Genomic DNA, 21626 nt, shown 5'->3' with positions numbered 1-21626 from the left:
TGGACAGTTCAGACCAAAAGGGTCATTTGGTTTGAATTATATGGTTTGCTTTCCCCAATGAATCCTTCTACCTTGCCTATGTATAGATAATTGTCTTAAGGTTGCTAGCATGGAAAAACAAATGAGTACATTTTCCAGAAGGTAAGATGACTCAGGTCACTCATTTAAGCTCACCTTGGAATAACTCATCTTGCATTTAAAGTTGTGTACAGGGGCACCTGGGTGGCTCAGTTGGTTAAGCATCCAACTCTTGATTTCGGCTCAGGTCATGATCTCAAGGTTGTGAGATGGAGCCCCGCATGGAGCCTGCTTAAGATTCTCTCTCTCCCTTTGCCCCTCCACCCCACCACTGTCTCTCTCTGTCTCAAAACAACAATAACAACAACAACAAAGCATAATAATAATTTTTTAAAAAAATAAATAAAGCTGTGTACATAAAAACACCAAAGGGTACAAGTGTTAATAGATTGTGTGATCCAAAGTTGGCTCTGGGTACTTATTTACTTTTGCTTGCATATGATTGCTTGCATATTTATGCAATGCTCTAAAGATTATAAGAAGACTGAATTCCTGATATTGTTTTTGTCTTTAGAATCTTGAGCAAGTCCCTTAGTCTACATATACCTAAATTCTCTCATTTTTTAAAATGAAATTCTTTCAGTAGGGCATTCCCAAAGGTCCAAAGATCTAAAATCCTTTCCCAATACTTCAAAATATATGGTAAGATTAAGGAAACTTTTGCTTGAACTCTTAGAATTCCAAGTAGAAATCTCTGAATAATGATAGCTCCCACTTACCGAAGGCTAGACACTGTTCAGAGTGTTCTACATGCATTAGTCCATTGAAAATTTGCAACAGTTCTAAGAAGTGGGTCCTATTATTATCCTGACTTCACAACTGAGGAAACCAAGTCACAGAGAAACTGACTCACCCAAGAAGTCCCATGTAGTAAGTGGTAGGGTTGGAATCTAATCTCTGACAGACTCTTGACTCCACACTATTATCTACTATGTGCTATACCCCTTCTGTTGCCCTGAATCTTTATAATATCATAACTTGTATTTCAAGTTTCTCCTCAATAATACTCAATAAATGAATCTGAATAGAATTTTTTTTTTTTTTTTTAGTGAGAGAAAGTGCTAGTGGGGGAGGGGGAAGGCAGAGGGAGAGAGAATCTTAAGCAGGCTCCACACTCAGCATGGAGCCCCACACAGGGCTTTATCTCACCACCCTGAGATCATGACCTGAGCTGAAATCAAGAGTTGGATGCTTAACTGACTGAGCCACCCAGGCGCCCCTAGAATTCTTAATAATAATGTCTTTGAAAAATTAAATAGAGTTGGCATTTTCTAAGTAATACTACAAGGTATGAAGAATATTGATTTAAAAATAATACTCAGCATTTCTGCTTTAGTTTGAGGAATACTGGCACAAGCTTTAAAACCGTAAGAACAAAGGTTTATTAGAATACACCAGAATAAACTTATAAAATACATCTTGGACTTGCTGTTCATGCATTTTTTTTTAATTTATTAAAGATTTTTATTTATTTATTTGACAGAGAGAGAGATAGCGAGAGCAGGAACACAAGCAGGGGGAGTGGGAGAGGGAGAAGCAGGCTTCCTGCCGAGCAGGGAGCCCGATGTGGGACTCGATCCCAGGACCCTGGGATCATGACCTGAGCCGAAGGCAGACGCTTAACGACTGAGCCACCCAGGCGCCCGCTGTTCATGCTTTTAAGCAACTGAGTCAATGTCCTGGCCCAGTTTCCCTCTGGACAGTATTTTGCTACCACAAAACTAACTCTAACCTTCCAAAATATGCAGTGGGCCAGAATGGTGAAGTTAGGGACATGATCTTTATACAAGTTACTACAAAAATAAAATGCAGAGGTTATTACTGATACCCATTAAATTCACTGGCCTTACGAAGACATTTGATACCCTGAGTTTTGCAGTCATTAATCAGGTTTGGGATTCCAAAAATTTCAAGACTATTAAAGTTTCTACAGTGTTAAAACTGGTCCCATTAAATGACAAAGAACTTTGAAAAATAGTATTTCAAATACTATTCAAAATACCACACAATTCAAAATAGTATTTCAAAGGTAGTATTCAAATATAAAGTAGTATTTTTACCATCAGAATCTGTAGGCTTCTCTATTCTCAATACCAATGGACTGAAATCTGAGAATATACAGTTCTCCTTTTGTGCATCTAAATGCCTTCTGGAAAGGAAAGGACCCTTACTCTTTCCAGTCTCCTTGCATGGATCTGTGCTTAATCTCACTGCTCTGCTGAATGCTGAACCCCTTGCTTGCAGAGGCCCTGCCAGTCCTTCCTGTCTCCTTCTGCAGAGCTCCACCCTCCTATCATGCCCCCCCCTTATGTCATATGCCCTCACTGGCTTTGCCCTGTCACCTACTCCCCACCCCCTCACTCAGGGCATGCATCCACGAGGGACACTTTATTGAGCCACTCTGCCCACACACAGGATGTGATACACATGAGATGCGATTCTCATCCTCCTTCTGAAAGTCAGAGAGCACTTTCCAGGATGATTCTCTGAAAATTGATAACAGGTTTTCTTGCAGAAAATTGCAGGGCAAGTTGAACTCAATCTATCTTAAGAAAATTCTCTTAAAGTTTCGATTCTTAAAAAGCCAAAAGACTATATTTCTGGCTGTGCAAGTTATACATATCTTGAAATTATGTCCTTGAGGTCATAAGAAGAGATATTTTATCCTACTTATGCTTGGAAATAGACATCAGAAATATGAATGAGACCACGCACAGCATTGCAGTCGGTTTAGAGCTGTGAGTAACATGTTTCCAAACAATAGCCAGAGGTTCTGTATCAACTTGTACCAGCTAAAGCTTTTCAAATGTATCGTAGAATTGCGCAGTGTGGCCTCATTCCTTCATCGGATTCTGGTTTTCACACTGACCGATCAAAGGGCAAGAAGGGACCTAAAAATCTAATTTTCAAAATAGAATTAAAAGCTACAGAATTCCAGCCAGGTGATAGTTTAGCCTCTGCTTGGTTGCCTCTGATGATCGAGTACCAAAGCAAAAGTCTAATCCACATCTTAGCTTGAGCTGAAACATGCCTCCTCATGACTTCTACCCTTTGTCTGGATTTTGCTTTCCAGAGCAATATATAGCAAAAATACTATCTCCTTTTACATATGCAAAGAGAGCCAGCTAGCTACTGTGTGCCCTTATAATCTGCTCTTCTCTAAACTAAAAATGTACACCTATTTATAGTTCCATTTAGGCATGGTTTTAAGTTCCTTTTCCATTTTCCCCTCATTTCTCTGAGAACACTTCCATTTGTCTGTATTGCCCTAAAAATGCAGTGTTAGAATTGAACAGCATTCCAGATGTGATCTGATCAGTATAAAGTATAACACAATGATTATCTTCCATCATTTGGAGAGTATACTTCATTTTTTATGTATTTTTAAAGTTTGGGGTTTTTTTTTAGTAACCTCTACCCTCAACATGGGTCTCAAACTCACAACCCCGAGATTAAGAGTCACATACTCCTCTGACTGAATCAGCCACACACCCCTGGAGAGTATACCTTTTTAATGTCATTTAATATGTAGGAATTTTTTATAGCGACTGTCATGTATGTTGCAGGCACTCCAAAAGTATTTCTGAATGTTGTTAAAAGCCTAGCCAGCATTGGGGCGCCTGGGTGGCTCAGTCGTTAAGCGTCTGCCTTCGGCTCAGGTCATGATCCCAGGGTCCTGGGATCGAGCCCCACATCGGGCTCCCTGCTCAGTGGGAAGCCTGCTTCTCTCTCTCCCACTCCCCCTGCTTGTGTTCCCACTCTCGCTCTCTCTCCCTGTCAAATAAATAAATAAAATCTTAAAAAAAAGAAAAAAAAAGAATAGCCAGCATATTTTGCTTATTTTGTTTTTTTGTTTGTGTGTGTATGTGTATTTTTTTTTAAGATTATTTATTTATTTATTTGACAGAGAGAGAGAGCAAGAGCGGGAACACAAGCAGGGGGAGTGGGAGAGGGAGAAGCAGGCTCTCTGCTGAGCAGGAAGCGCGATGTGGGGTTCGATCCCAGGACCCTGGGATCATGACCTGAGCCGAAGGCAGACGCTTAATGACTGAGCCACCCAGGTGCCCCTGTATGTGTATTTTAAAGAAAACTTGCAGAATATACAGTTAAAGTTTATGGGACATCTAATTTTGTGTCCACCTTCTCAGTATATTTGATATTTATGTTTAACATGGGTATTACACCCTTTTTAAGGAATGGTTGCATTAGCATTGGTAAGCACTTTCACTTAATTTTAAGTCAGTCTATCAGCTGCTCAGAAGTGATTCTTGCCTGCACAAAATTCCACTGGGTAGGACTTATTCAGAGCATGAATATAATAAGAACTGAGACCAGCTACTGTATGGTGGCAACACCTATAGATATCATGGGCCTTCTCCAAGGGAACAAGGGGGATATTATTGGGGAAGCATCCCCAATAGAAAACTGGCATGATCCATTTTCTTTTTTTTTTTTTTGTAAGATTTTATTTATTTATTTGACAGAGAGACAGGGAGAGGGGAAACACAAGCAGGGGGAGTGGGAAAGGGAGAAGCAGGTTTCCTACTGAGCAGGGAGCCCAATACGGGGCTTGATCCCAGGACCCCAGGATCACAACCCAAGCCAAAGGCGGACTCTTTAATGACTGAGCCACCCCGGTGCCCCGGCATGATCCATTTTCTAATGTAAATATGAGAGATAGATTTACTTATTTATTTTTGAGCAGAGTAGATGTTTCAGTAAAATGAAGAAATGTTTTCTGTAGTAATGATAGGGATCAGGTGCGAGAATATCCTTCTCAAAATTCCCTTGGGCCAAGATTGGACAGAGTTAAGGAAGCACCATTTTGTCCAAGCAGGTGATTGCTGGGAACGGGATATAAAAATTATTTGTTCACCATCATATCTCCAGCAGTCGATACAGTGCTTGGCAAAGAGCAGACTCTCAAAAAAACTTTGGAAAGTAAGTCAAGAAAGAAGGAAGGGAAGAAAGGCTGGAGAGAAGTTTCAGGATTACTGTGAAGATTAAGAACAGCAGATAAAGACCCAAATACTGGTGCAAAATGGGACTTTCAAAATCAGCATCCAATCTCCTTATAGATATCATAACTGGAGACACGGAGGAGTTAAGTAATTTGTCCAGGGTGACAGATCCTAGTCTAGTTAGTTACTGCACCACCCCTCCATGTTAGGCCTCGGCTCTTAAGCCATTGCCCCTTACCCAATACCAGCCGAGCCGCAAAAGGAATTATTAAGGAAAGGCCCTGGGGGGCGCCTGGGGGGCTCAGTTGGTTAAGCGACTGCCTTCGGCTCAGGTCATGATCCTGGAGTCCCGGGATCGAGTCCCGCATCGGGCTCCACATCGGGCTCCCTGCTCGGCGGGGAGCCTGCTTCTCCCTCTGACCCTCCCCCCTCTCATGCTCTCTCTCTCAAATAAATAAATAAAATCTTAAAAAAAAAAAAAAAAAAAAAAGAAAGGCCCTGGGTTCTTGCATTCTGGCCCCAGACTAGTTACCTTAGCATGTCCGGATTGGAGGAATCTTGAGAAAAGGTCTTAGCCCTCTTTGTACTATTCAGGGCTAGACAAAAGGGGCTCAAAATTGGGAACAGGACTTAGCACTCTCAAAGAAGACAGCTTGCGGGTAGAAACGAGGCCCTGACAACACAGATGAAATCGCGCTTCTCCCTGAACCAGCGCTGGAGGAGGTTCATGCTATCTCTGGAACACAGAGAAAAGTTCTGCAGCCAGTCTTTGGGAAATGTTTGGTTAAATGAGCTTCACTGCAAGACTTCTATACTAATAAGAGTTTTGAAACTCCAAAAAGCAAATTGGTTCTCAGACATTGTCAAATGTATTTGGCCACGAACCTCTAACTTTTTCTGAAGATTTAATGGACTTAATTTCCCAAGGAGTACACTCAGGGACAATGGTTTTCAATTTTTTTTTTTTTCTGTGACTTCAGGTAGGGGGATAGATTTCGTGTCGGAAACCAGGACACACATACTTGTGAATGTAACACTGACAGGAATGTTTATAAGACAATACTTAGCTCTTCTATAGGTGCTGTGCCTATTTTCTATCCTGCTTTTCTTGCATTCCCATGAATCCTGGATTTTGAAACCCAGTAAATGGATTTCACAACCTACCTGTGGGTCACAATCTATAGTTGTAAACTTCTGCCCTAATAAGTACTGGTACAGTGATTTAGTCATTTCTCCTCCTCTGTATCCTTTTTAGCTTCCTCTTACCTGTAAGCTGCAATATTGTTGACTGAATCAAAGATTTACCTGGGATGGATCCAAATAATCGAGTGGGGTTAGATAATCTTCAGCCATTTCATTATGGTTATACCGAAGCATACCTTGAAGGAAGCATAATTCATTTTTTTTAAGATTTTATTTATTTGAAAGAGAGAGTGAGCGAGAGCAGGGTGAAGGGCAGAGGGAGAAGCAGACTCCCCACTGAGTAAGGAGCCCGATGTGGGACTCGATTCCAAGACTCCAGAATCATGCCCACCCAGGCACCCAGGAAGTATAATTCAGAAAACCTGGAAACAGAATGAGCATAGTATCAAAGAGACCTTAGTATCATCTTTTGACCCATGAAGTGAAAAAAGAGGATCTATTCAATGAATAAAAGAAGACATAGAATATTGTCTACAGCATGTTCCCATTTGTATACAAAAAGGGTTTATATGTACATCTATATGTTTGATGTGAAAACACCCCATAAACTGGCCACAGTTGTATGTCATTGGTGGGTGTTACTGTGGGGATACCCTTATTTTTCACTGTGTATCCTTTTGTACTGTTTTAATTGTTTTTACCATAAACATGTATCACTTTTTCAAAACAATAATACACTACTAGCTGGATAAATAATGAGAGATGAGAAAATCTGAAAAACCAAGAAACTTAGTGTTGCTTTTGTAAGCCACTGCTAGTGATGGTATCTATGGGAAATAAAAGGATACCTCTAAGTTCAAATCTTTTTTTTTTTTTAAGATTTTATTTATTTACTCATAAGAGATAGAGAGAGAGGCAGAGGGAGAAGCTGGCTCCCCGCTGAGCAGGGAGCCCGATGCGGAACTTGATGCAGGACTCCATCCCAGGAGCCTGGGATCATGACCAGAGCCGAAGGCAGAAGCTTAACCATCTGAGCCACCCAGGCGCCCTCTAGGTTCAAATCTTGAAGGCGTATGTATGTGTTATAGTGATTGACCTTATTTTTTTTTTTAAAGATTTTATTTATTTATTTGACAGACAGAGACACAGCGAGAGAGGGAACACAAGCAGGGGGAGTGGGAGAGGGAGAAGCAGGCTCCCCACTGGGCAGGGAGCCCAATCCCAGGACCCTGGGATCATGACCTGAGCCGAAGGCAGACGCTTAACGGCTGAGCCACCCAGGCGCCCCGTGATTGACCTTATTAACAAGAACCATCTCTGCCTAGGGCATGTGTTCTCTATTCTATCTCTTCCCCCAACCTACGGCATTACAAAAAAATACAGGAAGAGAGCTCCAAATATATTTTCTCAGGATAATACAGGTTGTCCATTTTGCCTGCAACCGAGTAGAAGCATGGGTGATAGAGAAAAACCAAGAAACTGCTGAAGAGCAGGACTACCCTGAGGGGGGGAGCTCCGAAAGGTGGGGGGGGGGGCTACCGGTGTTTGGGGAAATTCAAGAGGGAGAGCAGCTGCGGGTTTTCAAACTTTAATATCCACAAGAATCATCAGGGGCACTCTTTAAAATGTTTAAATTGCTAAAAACAAACAAACAAACCCTGTGGGCAGAGATTCTGATACCGTGAGTCTTAGGAGTCTTGGAATCAGTTCCCTTTTCTGAAGCTTCTGAAATAAGGCTCAAGAAAAGGGAAGCATGACAATCCCCTTGAGAAACAAACACACACACAAAGACAAAACAAAAACAGAAAACCAAAGATCATTTCTGCTCTATTTATCACTGACATATGGACTGCTTTTAAAAGAAAAAGGTGTATTTTTCTCCTTAAGATTGTTAACCTGGAAAGTAGATTTTCTTAAGTGACTTAATACATGTAAAGAACAATGCCTGGCCCAGAATATGGGTAAGTATAAGCTATTATTATGAATTTCTTTTTTAGGAAACATAAAAGAACAGTTGTTACATAGATGAATCAACTCTATAAATGATGCTGGGATGGACTGCAAGAATGCTAGTTTTCCAGACAACGAACCAAGCAAATAGTTACTTGAGAGGCTATTACAGTATCTAAAATAGCTTCTGATACTCATTCCAGTGTTGGCGGAGGGGTGGTTCCCCACACCAACAGGCAATTCTTGGGACACCAACTGGATGTCAACTCAATTCTGACTTATCTCAAGGAGATAGCATCAGATCCCACAGGTTAAAGGTTTAGTCCTACATAGACATTACTGATGAACTGAATGGCCCGTGGTGGTGTATTCAACTTCCAGCTTCTCTCGTCTTCCCCAAGGTTGGGAGTGGCAACCAGCTAGCTTCCTCGGGTGCTTTTCAAAGTCACTTCATTAACATAACAAAAGGCACTTTAATTGTTCTCATCACTTAGAAAATCTCAAGCGTTTAAGGAACTCTGTGCAAGCAAAGGGGATAAAGAACAAATATTTATTTCTTACTATAAATCACAAAATCACAGTGACCAGTTTTTTAAATTAATGATACAGTCCTATTTAAAACAGTTGTGAAGAAAATGTGCAATTGGTTTAAAACTCGTATCTAAATTAGCACATCAATTTAGATACAATCAGTGTATCTATGGCACATTACAAGCAACAACATTATTAAAAGTACATCTTCATAAACAGGCAAATGTACCTATGGTTTTCAATTTTGTTTTGTTTTTTTAAGATTTCATTTATTTATTTGAAAGAGAGAGAGAGCACGAGTGGGGTGAAGGGTGAGGAGCAGAGGGAGAAGCAGACTCCCCACTGAACAGGGAGCTGGACTTGAGACTCCCAGATCACGACCTGAGCTGAAGGCAGACGTTTAACTGACTGAGCCACCCAGACGCCCCTTACTTTGCTTTCATTTGCAAAGTTGATGAATACCCAGGCACTGATCCCAGTTTGGGTTTAAACTTTGTTCTAAATGCTTGAATAATGTCCCAGATTCTGTCTCTTTCTTTTATTTTTTAATTTTTTTTAATTTTTTAATTAACATATAATGTATTATTTGTTTCAGGGGTACAGGTCTGTGATTCATCAGTCTTATACAATTCACAGCGTTCACCATAGTAGATACCCTCCCCAACGTCCATCACCAGCCACCCCATCCCTCCCACCCCTCATTCTGTCTCTTTTTTAAAGCAACAGCCTTTCAGCCTAAAGTGAGTCACTCCTCCAACAGATGTGAGTTTCTAAGTTGCCAAAACCTGCGGACCCAGTCAGTGATCCTAGTTTCCTTGAGAGTTTCCAAACCTGCGTAATCCTGTAGATAATATTGTGTTTTATCAGGTTCCCTCCACTCCCAAGAGAAGAGGTTCTTTCAGTAAATATGCCATACTCATAATTTAGAGGACAGCAAAAAAGTTGGCTTTCAAAATCTTCAGTACGGTTCAAACTGGCCTAGCATCCTCCACAGGTCCCTCCCTCCCTAGAGTGCAGCCCACAGATGCCTCATTAAAAAATATATAGGCATCGGGTGCCTGGTTCAGATGGTTAAGCGTCTGCCTTTGGCTCAGGTCATGATCCCAGGGTCCTGGGATCGAGTCCCGCATCGGGCTCCCTGCTTGGCGGGGAGCCTGCTTCTCCCTCTGCCTCTCTCTCTCTCTCTCTCTGTCTCTTATGAATAAATAAATAAAATCTTTAAAAAAAAAATATATATATATAGGCATCTTCATCTTTATAGCACCCTTTTCAACAGGTTGTCTAGCTTCAACTTTGTTTAAAGCCAGTGAAAAGGAACTCATTGCTTCATGGAACCTCTTCCTATTTTTAGGAAACTTAGTAATTAGAAGACCTTTGCTAACGTTCCTTCTGAATGTGCCCATAGGTGCCTACCCAGACCCATGTGTCTTTTGAAGAAAACCAGAGTGAGCACATCACCCATGCAGGTTGCAGCTTTTCAGCTTTATGGAGGTAGCTGTGATATTTCTTTCCACCGTCTTTGTCTTTTCTCTGGCTCCTTCAGGTGGGAAGGAATTATGCATTAGGATTTACTATAAATGTGAATCTAGTTGTACTTAATCTACTTTATACAGAGACTCAATAACCAAAAAAAAAAAAAAGACAGAGAATTAGAATGCATTTGCAACCTAATGAGAATTTTTTCTTAAAAGAGGCAGGTATAATCTGTTCTTTTTCGGTAGGTACCCTTGGGTTGTAGATCATTTTTAGTGGAAAGGAAATAAAAACATGGTGTGGCGCCTGCATGGCACAGTTGGTTAAGTGTTCAACTCTTGGTTTCTGCTCAGGTCATGATCTCATGGTTGTGAGATCGAGCCCCATGTCGGGCTCTGTGCTCAGCATGGAATCTGCTTTGAGGTTTTCTCTGCCCCTCAATCTTGTGCTCTCTCTCTCACACTCTCTCTCTCAAATAAATAAATATTAAAAAAACAAAAAACGTGGGTGCTGAAGTTTTGACAATGAGGGCAGATAATAATTTTTATGGGATACATAGTTCTCTCAAATGGTCCACCAGGTTTTGAGTTTCTTTCTTTCTTTCTTTCTTTCTTTCTTTCTTTCTTTCTTTCTTTCTTTCTTTCTTTCTTTCTTTCTTTCTTCTTTCTTTCTTTCTTTCTTTTTTCTTTCTTTTTCTTTCTTTCTTTCTTTCTTTCTTTCTTTCTTTCTTTCATTCTTTCTTTCTTTCTTTCTTCTTTCTTTTAATCAGAGAGAGAGAGAGAGCACAAGCAGGGGGAGCGGCAGACAGAGGGAAAAGCAGGCTTCCAGCTGAGCAAGGAGCCCAATGCAGAACTTGATCCCAGGATCTTAGGATCATGACCGAGCTGAAGGCAGCCACTTAACCAGCTGAGCCACCCAGGTGTCCCCAGGTTTTGAGTTTCTTTCTTTTTTTTTTAAGGTTTTATTTATTTATTTGACAGAGAGAAAGACAGCTAGAGAGGGAACACAAGCAGGGGGAGTGGGAGAGGGAGAAGCAGGCTTCCCACCGAGCAGGGAGCCCGATGCAGGGCTTGATCCCAGGGACCTGAGCCGAATGCAGATGCCCAATGACTGAGCCAGCCAGGCGCCCCAGGTTTTGAGTTTCTTGAAGGCCAGGACTATGTCTCATTCTTCTTGGTATCACCGTGCCTATTATAATACCATGAACAAAGTTGGCCTCAATAAATGCTTACTGAATTGAGATTATTTGAATTTCCAGAAGCAGAGAGATCACCGAAGAGCGATATAGACCAAGAAAGGGGACTAAACTTACTTCAAGGAAGATCTTTTTTTTTTTTAAAGATTTATTTATTATTATTTTTTTTATTTGACAGAGAGAGACACAGCGAGAGAGGGAACACAAGCAGGGGGAGTGGGAGAGAGATAAGCAGGCTTCCCGCCGAGCAGGGAGCCCGATGTGGGACTCGATCCCAGGACCTTTGGGATCATGACCTGAGCCAAAGGCAGACGCTTAATGACTGAGCCACCCAGGGCCTGGACTGTTTGTACTTTAACCAGATAACTGGTTAATAGCAGCATTTGCCCTATCGCATGGAAACGTGGCTATTTTCTCAGAGTAAAACAGGCACTAATCTTGGGACGTGGCCCAACTCACTCCTCTGGGAAGGGGGTGGGAGATTCTGACTCAGCTGACAACAGGAGTCCAGCCAGAAGGGCAAAGGACAGTGTCCTCAGGTAAGGCACTCCGTGTGTAGGATATCTGTTGTTTGGTGCTGACCTCTACTCACCAACCAGCCTGGATGTCAGCGGCAGGCTCTTGGTCCTCAAGGAAAGAATAAGCAAACATAAGGCCAAGCTCCAGTCCCAGGAGAAGGATGGGTAGTTAGTCTAGAGTAGTACTGTATGAGGCCTGTTGTCTTAATATAAATATAAATAGCATCCCCTTTCGTCCCCAGTAGGTTCCTACTTAGGACAATAAATCATGTCATTCTTGGCATGGAATGCTTGGAAGGATACCAGGAAAACAACTTTTGCAACAGGAACCACGGCAGAAGCAATCTTTAAAAATTGGGATAAAGGGAGGCCTGAAATGGAAACTGTGGCCCAGGACCACCTGTGGGGGCTTAAGCAGACTGCTCTTGAGGTTACTGGGAATCTGAGTCAGTAGGAACCACATCCACATCAGAATAGCTATAACAGTCCGTGTCTTTATTCACAATGACCACTGCCATCCTTCAAAATGCAGGTGGACATAGTCTTTCTACATCATGTTTCTACTGTCAGCCTCATAGCTGAGAATGACTGGTATTTAACATATTAAAGTAGTGTTAACTATGCCTGAAGAAGAGAAAGTTTTGCACTGGGTATTCTTCCCAAATCTATGGGCAAGACTCTGTGCTACATAATACAGAGATTACAAGTTGCTTGTAATCTAATTGGAAAGTTAACTAGTTATGAGTTTTAAATGGAAGTCTAAGCAACAAAACAGTTATCACAACATAGTGCCCAGCTAATAGTCAAAACAGTTGTGTTAGCTGTGCTCTTTTTTTTTTTTTTAAGATTTTCTTTATTTACTTGACAGAGAGAGACACAGCCAGAGAGGGAACACAAGCAGTGGGAGTGGGAGAGGGAGAAGCAGGCTTCCCGCTGAGCAGGGAGCCCGACGCGGGGCTCGATCCCAGGACCCTGGGATCATGACCTGAGCCGAAGGCAGACGCCTAACGACTGAGCCACCCAGGCGCCCCAGCTGTGGTCTTTATGACAGTTCAGAGAGAGTAACCAGTTCAGGTTGAGATGAAAGAAAACTTATGAAGTAGGACACCCCATTCCTTAAGGACTTATTTCTTGTCAGACATTTTCACGTATGGATTCTAATGTCTCAGAACAACCTTATGAAATGGGTATTAGTATCAGAATCTACAAAGGAGGAAACTGAGGATCAGAAGGTTTAAGGAACTTGTTCTCAGTTACTCAGCCAGGAAACAGAAGAGAAAGCTTGAACCCATGTGTCTGTAAAGGAAAAAAACAAAAAACAAAACCTACTCCTTCTGTGTCACCCCTACTCTCAATACACCTGACACCAGACATGTGGGCTTTCCATACACCCACCAATTCTGGGACACCACCTGGGTGTCCCACAATTTTACTCCATTCTGACAGTATCAACCTGGGAATAGTGTCAGATCCCACGGGTTAAGTAAGGGCTGTCAAATGACAAAAATAAAACAATTTAGTAACAAGTTTGATGCCCTTTATGCACTGGAAAGCAGTCCATGGTTGGGGGAGTCCAGTGCCTCCCAAGCGGTGGAGCGCTCTTCCCCAGGGCTGTTTGGGAAAGGGCGATTTTTAGAAAATGTCAGGAGAGGCAACGTGGAAACAGGGCATGATTGGCTAGGAGGTCGGGGATTTCCTTATAAGACTAGCAGGTCAATCAGAATAGGGAAAAAGTATTTGGCTTAAGTTGATTGGCTGAGGTTGCATATCTGCCCTTATTTAGAACAAGGAAATAATTACAGTTTCTTGGCAGTTGAGAATTGGCTGGCTGGATATACGGTGATTCCGGACAAGCAAGCATTTACAGGGATGCGAAAATTATCTAAGTTTTAGTTTGCTGATCTGGCACCCCAGGCCGGAGCGGCTCCATCTTGGGCCCAGCCATTTATTTCAACAGGTCTCAGTCCCATAAGACTGCCCCCCACCCCCACTTCCCTTGCCAATCACAAGTCCAGCTTGCTACTTTGCTTCTGACTGACCAGCTACAAATTGGAGGTTCCCACAACCCCTCCTCAGTTTGGGTTAATTTGCCAGAACAGCTCACAGAACTCAGGAAAACAATTTATTTACTAGATTACTGGTTTATTTCAAAAAGATATAACTCATGAACAGCCGGATGGAAGAGATGCATGGGGCAAGGTATGTGGGAAAGGACTTAGAGCTTCCCTGCCCTCTCTGGACATGCCACTATCCCCAAACCTCCATGTGTTTACCAACCCGAAGGCTCTCCAAACCCTGTCCTTTTAAGCTTTTGTGGAGATGTCATGACATAGGCATGATGGATTAAATCATTGGCCCCTGGCAACTGATTCAGCCTGCAGCCCCTCTCCCCTTACTGGAGGTTGGAGGGTGGGACCAAAAGTTCCATCCTGTAACCATGGTTGGTTCCTCTGGCAACCAGCCCCCATCCCTAGAATAACAATATAAATATTGATGTCACCTCAATAACATAAGCTCATGTGTGGTTGAAAGGGGCTTGTTATGAATAACAAGACATTCCTTTCAGTTTTATGGCTCTGGAGCTGTTGCAGGAACCCAGAATAAAAGACCATGTGCTATAACAAAAGATGCTCCCAGTGCTCCTATCACTTAGGAAATGCCAAGAGTTTTTGGAGGTCTGTGAAATGGAAGCAAGGATGAAGACCAAATCTATATTTCCCGTTATAAATCACAGTATCATGGCTATCTTACCTCAACATTTCTACTTTTTCCATCAGGAGGGCCCCAAATTCAGTCAGAGGCCTCCAGTCAGGTTGAACAGTGTGAACAAGTGCTAGGAGGTCTAAAAGTGGAGTGGAAATTTCAAGAAAGTAGAGGGTGGCATCCCACCAAAGAAGTTAAGTAAGAAGCATTTAAAAGGCCTTTAGAAAGTAAGGACTTTGTAAAAAATTTTTAAGTAGCAGCCCAAGGAATGCTGGGGAGCCTTTCTCGTTTTGGGCCTGGCCCTCCATGCCTGCAGCCCAAGGTGGGGCATGGAGCTCAGCGTCCTGGGTTGTCCACTCAGGTTGCAAGGCCAGGGCAAGTTATCTGCTATCGAAAGAGAACACAGCGGGGCATCTGGGTGGCTCAGTCGTTAAGTGTCTGCCTTCAGCTCAGGTCATGATCCCAGGGTCCTGGGATCGAGCCCTGCATCGGGCTCCCTGCTTGGCCGGAAGCCTGCTTCTCCCTCTCCCACTCCCCCTGCTTGTGTTCCTGCTCTCACTATCTCTCTCGCTCTGTCAAATAAATAAATAAAATCTTAAAAAAAAAAAAAAAAGAGAGAACACAGCCTAAAATTAGAAGGAACAGATAAACTGCAAACTAGAAAAGCAAATAAGAGATACTAGTGTCATGGAGTGCAAAGAACAAGGGCTTTAGAGTCAACTGAGTTTAAAATCTTGACTCTCCCACTCATTATACACATGGCCTTGGCTGTTCACTTAACATATCTCAGATTCAGTTTCCTTATTTGGAAAATGTACCAACTTTACCATGTGCTTTGTGGTTGACTTCCCCAAATTCTTTTTACCTCAGCTGATCCACCTAAGACAATCATAAGAATCCCATTCTCCTTGCTAATGATTGGGCCAGGGATGATGGCTAAGGAGATATGAAAGACTGTGGACTGAAATGTGTCCCCACAAAATTCATATGTTGAAGCCCTACCCCACAATGTTTCAAAAAGCATATAAGTAGCCCCCACTACCACCAGCACCCATTCCATATAACCAGGGAATTGAGCTTCAGAACACAGCAGACATATACAATTGAACAGAATTGCAGAGGAATGGAAACAGAACCCTGATCAAACCTTGCCTGAAGCCAATACTACTTTTACAGTTTTTAAAATATGAACTAGTACAACTTCTTCTTGTTTAAGCAGGCTTGAGCCAGATGTCTGTTACTTGCTGACTACAGCAACCTAGGTTTATTATGAGGGTAAAATCAGATTATGAAAGTAAAGACCTTACTCCAGCATGTGGTACATATAAATAATAGCTATTATTATTTTAGGCAGACAGGTAATTTGTAAGTCACCCAATGTAGTGGTCATGACTGGGAGATCTATCTGGATATAATCGAGACATTTCCTATCAGTGAGTAAGGGTTATGGTGCACAAAACCACTATGGAAAAAGAGAGAACACTGGAGTAAGAGGTAGATAGTTGACCTGGGATTTGCCCCTGGCAAAGCAGATTTAGGTTCTGGTTGATAGTGAGGAAACCAACAGAAGGAAAAAAGTAGAACTAACATAAATGGTGAGACCGGTGGTCTCCTTCCTAATTTCCATTTTTCAGCTAGTTTTCCTATGGTCCTAGCAAATCAAACAGCCGGCTCTGCTTTAGAAATTTCCTGAAGTCCTTTCTTTGCCCTCACTAGATTTCCCATTATTAGTTTCTCCAGAATGTGCTCTTCTATAAATTCTACTCTCCTGTTTAAATGTTTATACTACTTAAACAGATAAAAAATGGTAAAAATAAAGGAGCTCCTTTAGTTCTTATTCAATTGTGCTTTTCTTTAGATTCAAGTGGCTTAATTACAGATTGAAAGCAAAAACAATAAAACATCTGAAAATTACTTCAAAACCACATTGTTTACTTGATGGTAAGCAGTTTCTACACAAAACCAAAGTCGCCAGGAAGATAGTTGCTCTAGGCCACTGGACAGCTCTTCCTTGAATTGTTGTAGCTGGTAATTAAGCTGGTATACATGGTACGATTGTTAGTGTTTTCTATTTTTGTCAGTGGCTCTTCTAAATTCTGAAAACTGTTCAGTCCTTGAACTACTTACGAAATCATTTCCTTGTTTTTAAGAAGCATGTAAAACAGATTAAATTAGCTATTATGATCTTAAAACAAAAATTAAGGAAAGGTACAAGTTTGACTGCAAGGATATTCATTGCAGCAGTATTTATAATAGCAAAAAAGAAAATAACCTAATGTCCAGTAATAGGGGATTCGTTAAATCTGTTATGCTACATGCATAAAATGCCATGAAAATAGTCAGTAAAACTATATAAATTCTCATGTGTCCATAAATAACAATATGAGCAAATGAAAATATTCTATATAATTATATGTATTAATATAGAAACAGTGATAGTAACCAACAGAGACAGGGGTGCCTATTAAGAGTGTAGGTAAGGGGCGCCTGGGTGACTCGGTCAGTTAAGCATCTGACTCTGGATTTCGGCTCAGGTCATGATCTCAGGGTCATGAGATACAGCTCAGCATCGGGCTCCACACTGAGCGTGGATCCTGTTTGGGATTATCTCTCTCCTTCTCCCTCTTCCCACCCCCGCCCCCAACACCGGCTTGCACGCTCTCACTCTCTTGAATGAATGAATGAATGAATGAATGAATGAATGAGTAGCTAAGGATATCAGGCAAACAACCCTGTGTTAGACAGAGAATCGGAGCAGCCCTGCAAGGCTATACAGCAGCAGCCAGCAAAGGGTGGTACAATCCGAGGAAGAAGGTATTGTGCACCAGTGACAGCTCCCCATGGGGACAGACTGCTGCAAGCATATGTGGGAAACCTCACGATAACCCCCAGAAGCCCTGATGCTCATAGAGGAAGGGGGGGAGAGCTCCCGCCTCACTGATTGCAGGGCTGAGAATCAGTGAAATTGTTAATATGTTTCCATGTGCTTATAAACAGATAAGTCTTCGGAAAACTTGACACGTTTTTACTTTTCCCAAAATGAACAGTTTTCACTACACAACATAGCTGACCTATTCATACACCTAAAAAAGCAAACTGTTTTCCATCACTTTCAAATAATTTAGAAGACTTCGTTTGCTTATAAAGGTATGTTCACATTAGTATTATGATTCCATTTCTCAAAAACTCACTGTATTCCTGCATTTTGTGCTAAGTCTGTAGATGGATGAGAGAAGAAAAGGTTGCATTCCAAGCAGAGCTCATTTTATTTATTTATTTATTTATTTATTTATTTATTTATTTATTTTTAAGATTTTATTTATTTATTTGACAGGGAGAGACACAGCGAGAGAGGGAACACAAGCAGGGGGAGTGGGAGAGGGAGAAGCAGGCTTCCTGCTGAGCAGGGAGCCCCATGTGGGGCTCGGTCCCAGGACCCTGGGATCATGACCTGAGCCGAAGGCAAACGCTTAACCACTGAGCCACCCAGGCGCCCCAAGCAGAGCTCATTTTTAAAAGTATCAGTAAATATGGACTACCCGTGAGTGGCTAGATACAAGGAACTTCTCCTTGTTCTTACCGTGTTTAAGACCTGCTAGATGTTAGGTCTGTAAAGTTGAATGAGATCAGGTCCCTAATTGGGAGACAAACAAGGCACTTGATAATTGCATTTTAGGTAACCCTTGTCATTAACGATTTCAAAATCGGTATTTCTGAAATGAACAATGAGCCATCATATAATAGTGATATAAGTAAGGCCAAATAATCAATTTGCTAATTGTTCCTCTAAGCTGCTGATATAATCCCCTGCTAAGCCTTTACCTCAGCCTTACTCTAGAATAGATTATCTCCCTGAAGCAATTTTTTTAGGCTAAAAGTACAGCTGGTGGATTCTTGAGTGTGACTAGAGGAGATTAGCCTGCAAATTTTTCAACATTCATTAGCGGTTTATATATCTTGCCTCTTCAACCAGTTGATCCAGTTAAATTGCTAATGGGGCAATATATGGATCACTGCCCAACATGGATTACTTCACTCTTCCATTGGATAGCAGCCCAGGGGTGGAGACGTTGGTGGCCTCTGTAGTGGCATACCCAACCTGAGAGACCTAGCCCCTTTCCCAAATACTAATTCAGGGTCCCAGGCCTAAGTTATTTAGAGCATTCTTGCTTTAAGTGTGACTGAATTCAAGCCAATAAGGGAAGTTTGTTGTGGGGCTTTTGGGGAAGTGTTTTTTGATATCTTATGACCATTCAACCTCCAAGTAATTCTATGACCTGGAAAACTCACCATCCAGAAACAGGTGGCTTAATAGATATAGCCCCTAGGAGGGGATTTCTGTGCAGATGTTCACCCCAGATATGGCCACAGGGGACATTGGATAGAAGAGATCCTCCCAATAGAAAGGGCAATCCTCTTGGGGGCACAGCCTCAGGCTGCCAATATGGTTAAGCAAGGACCTCGCCCCCTCTGCATGGCAGGGAGCTCTTGCTATTCCTGCCCTGGATATGTGTTTGGACCTGTGTCTTGCTGCCCAGCCTCCCATTTTACAACTTTTTAATCAGTTGTCATGTTCTTTGTATACTGGGGTGTTGGGGATGATTTATCATTTAGACACAGGCCTCCTGAGGACCTATAGCTGGAATCAGTAAAGAGGACAGCACAATGCCCGGCTTGCTGAAGCTGCTGCTGATACCACAACTCAGAGTCTTTGGGTTGAGTCCTCTCTTAAGTGGGTCCCGTAGGAAGACATACGTGGGGGATGCTTCAGTGCACTGCACAGATCTCCCCTCCATGACCGAAGCACTCATACCAGGAGCGATGACTTCTAGTGGCTTACAGCCAGGTCTCACCCTAGAAATTGTCCTGCCTCCGTGTCACACCTGTCCTCAGGGGAAGCCTGCAGCCAACATTCTTCACAGGGGATAGGGAGGTGGAGTGAGGGGCGGCACAAAGGCTTCAAAGAAGGACAATGCCCTGCCCACCTCTCCCTTTGGGCTCTGTTACAACTGCATCACAGCTCAACTCCTCCCTCTGCCCAGTCCCAATCTCACTCACAGTGGTTGACTTCAAAGTACTGCCCCATAACCTGACTGTACCTAAATTCCTATCTCAGAGTCTACTTCCTGGGAATTCAACCTCCAATAATAAATGATAATGAGAATCCTAGGAAATACTTAGGGCTTACTGTGTACCCGTCACTCTTCAAAATGATTCACATACATTAACTCACTTAATTCTCACGACCCATCATTAACCCTGTCTTACAGATGAAGAGAATGGGGCACAGAGAGGTTCAGTAGGCAGTCCAAGGTCACACAGCTGGTAAGTGTCCAAGCTGGGATCCAAGCCTAGCCATTCTGTTTTGAGAGTTCTGTTCTGCCTCTCAACCCCTTGGGTAGTACTTACTGTGTGCCAACCATCTCCAGACCCAGGACCACTGCTGAGAAATTCAGGGCCAAGAAAAATAGCAAGTTGCCACAAGAAGCAGATCACCCCAGATAAAGCTCGGCAGCGGGCTCAGCTTGCACATGGCCACAAGGATTACCGACTCCAGGAGCCGCCTGGCTCCTCCCTGGCCTCCCTGGCTGTCTCAGAAGGGGCGATCATCTGCCATATCAAGGCCCCTCAGTGCAGACCAAAGACTCCAGGGCTTTCTTTAAGCAAAGAATGTGACAGGGGCAGCTGCTGCTGAAGACAGGAAGAAGACTCAGAGGAAAGCCAGAAATCAGAAAAATCCCAGGCAGTCTCGTCTCCACAGCCAGTGTTGTTCATACCCATTGCTTCTCAGCAGGGAAGAAGAAGGTGCGCGTTTAAGGATGCTAGTCGAGCCCCAGGCACCTTGGGCAGACACTGTGGAAGAAACTCCCTCGTCTGTTCTACGCCTGCCCTACGGGAGCAGCCATGATTTTCATAATCTCCATCCTGCCTCCAACATTCCAGAAGTTGGTTGAGGAACTCGGGCCTCCCCTGAGCACATGCACCGCCCTGGCCACAGGAATCGTAGCAAGAACTGAGAGCCATGAAAATGCACTGGGGACAGTAGGAAGGCCTCCTTAAGTCACAGGTGGCAGTTGTCTCGCTACTGGCCTAGGAAGAAGATGGGCATGGAGGAGGCAAGGCAGAAGGAAATGGTGCTGCTGCCTCCGGATTAACTGGGCCTGTGGCTGCAGGAGCCGGGAAGTCTCCTTCCCCGTCCAGCAGGTGTGAGAGTCGGATTGTCCTTGCTCACAGCGGATCGCAGGGGCATCTGTGGACTTCACTCACACTGCCTCCCCTCCACACCCATCGACGTGTTTCTGAGACAGACAACTGGGGAAATGCTTAGAGCTTTTATTGTTATTTTGTTGTTGTTGTTATAAAATACTAGTTCAGACGCGTGTAGCAAGTGACAAGAGCCGACTATAACTGTCTTAAGCAAGAGAGAGACCTTTTCGGAAAATCGACGCATTTCACAGAACCCAAGGACAGAGTCACCGCAGGGTCTAGTGAATAAGGCAAAGCCCAAAACACTGTGCAGAGTCCAAGGGTCCTCATTCTCCATCTCTCTCGGGGGCCTCTGCCTTTTTCTCACCGCGCAAAGGCTTTCTTCTCTCTCCTGCAGGCCACGAGGAAGATCATGACTACACATAGCTTCTGAAGCTTCCATGCTCTAGCTAACGCAGAGAGAAATGGACTCCTTTCCTCTCCTCCCGCCATTTCTCCCTCCTCTAGCTTGTGAAGTCTCTCCACCCAAATTTCAAAACTCCTACGGAACAAACTTCCGAGCCCAGCTTGGATCAGGTAGCCACCCTTAAGCTAATAAACGGTGACTGGTGGCTGGGGGAGGTGTGTCGGGTACAAGGTCACATCTAGGAAAGCAGTTACTCTTGCTGAACCGAAAGGAGAGAGTGGGCAGGGCAACGATAAACCGAAAAGACGTTTGCGGCAATATTCACATGAACCACAAAGAAAGGGACTATGAGAAAATGAAAACTGTTTTCCCAGGGCTATGGGATTATTTATGAAATTATTCTTCTCAATTTTGTATTTTAAAACAGAATATATAGTGTGGCGGTTAGAAACCAGGCCACA

The 21626-nt window shown here is 42.9% G+C and overlaps 1 long non-coding RNA gene across 1 annotated transcript in view; it reads right to left on the bottom strand.

Annotated features, from left to right (window-relative positions):
• The window catches only part of LOC118004572, a 29535-nt gene extending 17573 nt beyond the window's left edge, over positions 1-11962 (bottom strand). Inside the window, exons 1-2 of the long non-coding RNA XR_004677623.1 lie at positions 11924-11962; positions 6345-6418 (exon numbers count right to left, since the gene is read on the bottom strand). This is a non-coding gene — a long non-coding RNA (uncharacterized LOC118004572). The remainder of the gene's footprint in view (positions 1-6344; positions 6419-11923) is intronic.
• Between the last annotated feature and the right edge of the window lie 9664 nt (positions 11963-21626).

Source organism: Mirounga leonina, unplaced genomic scaffold (genome assembly GCF_011800145.1).
Source record: "Mirounga leonina isolate KUSES-001 unplaced genomic scaffold, KU_Mleo_1.0 Mir_93, whole genome shotgun sequence".
Classification (NCBI taxonomy): domain Eukaryota; kingdom Metazoa; phylum Chordata; class Mammalia; order Carnivora; family Phocidae; genus Mirounga; species Mirounga leonina.
This window is presented reverse-complemented; position numbering and strand designations above follow the sequence as displayed.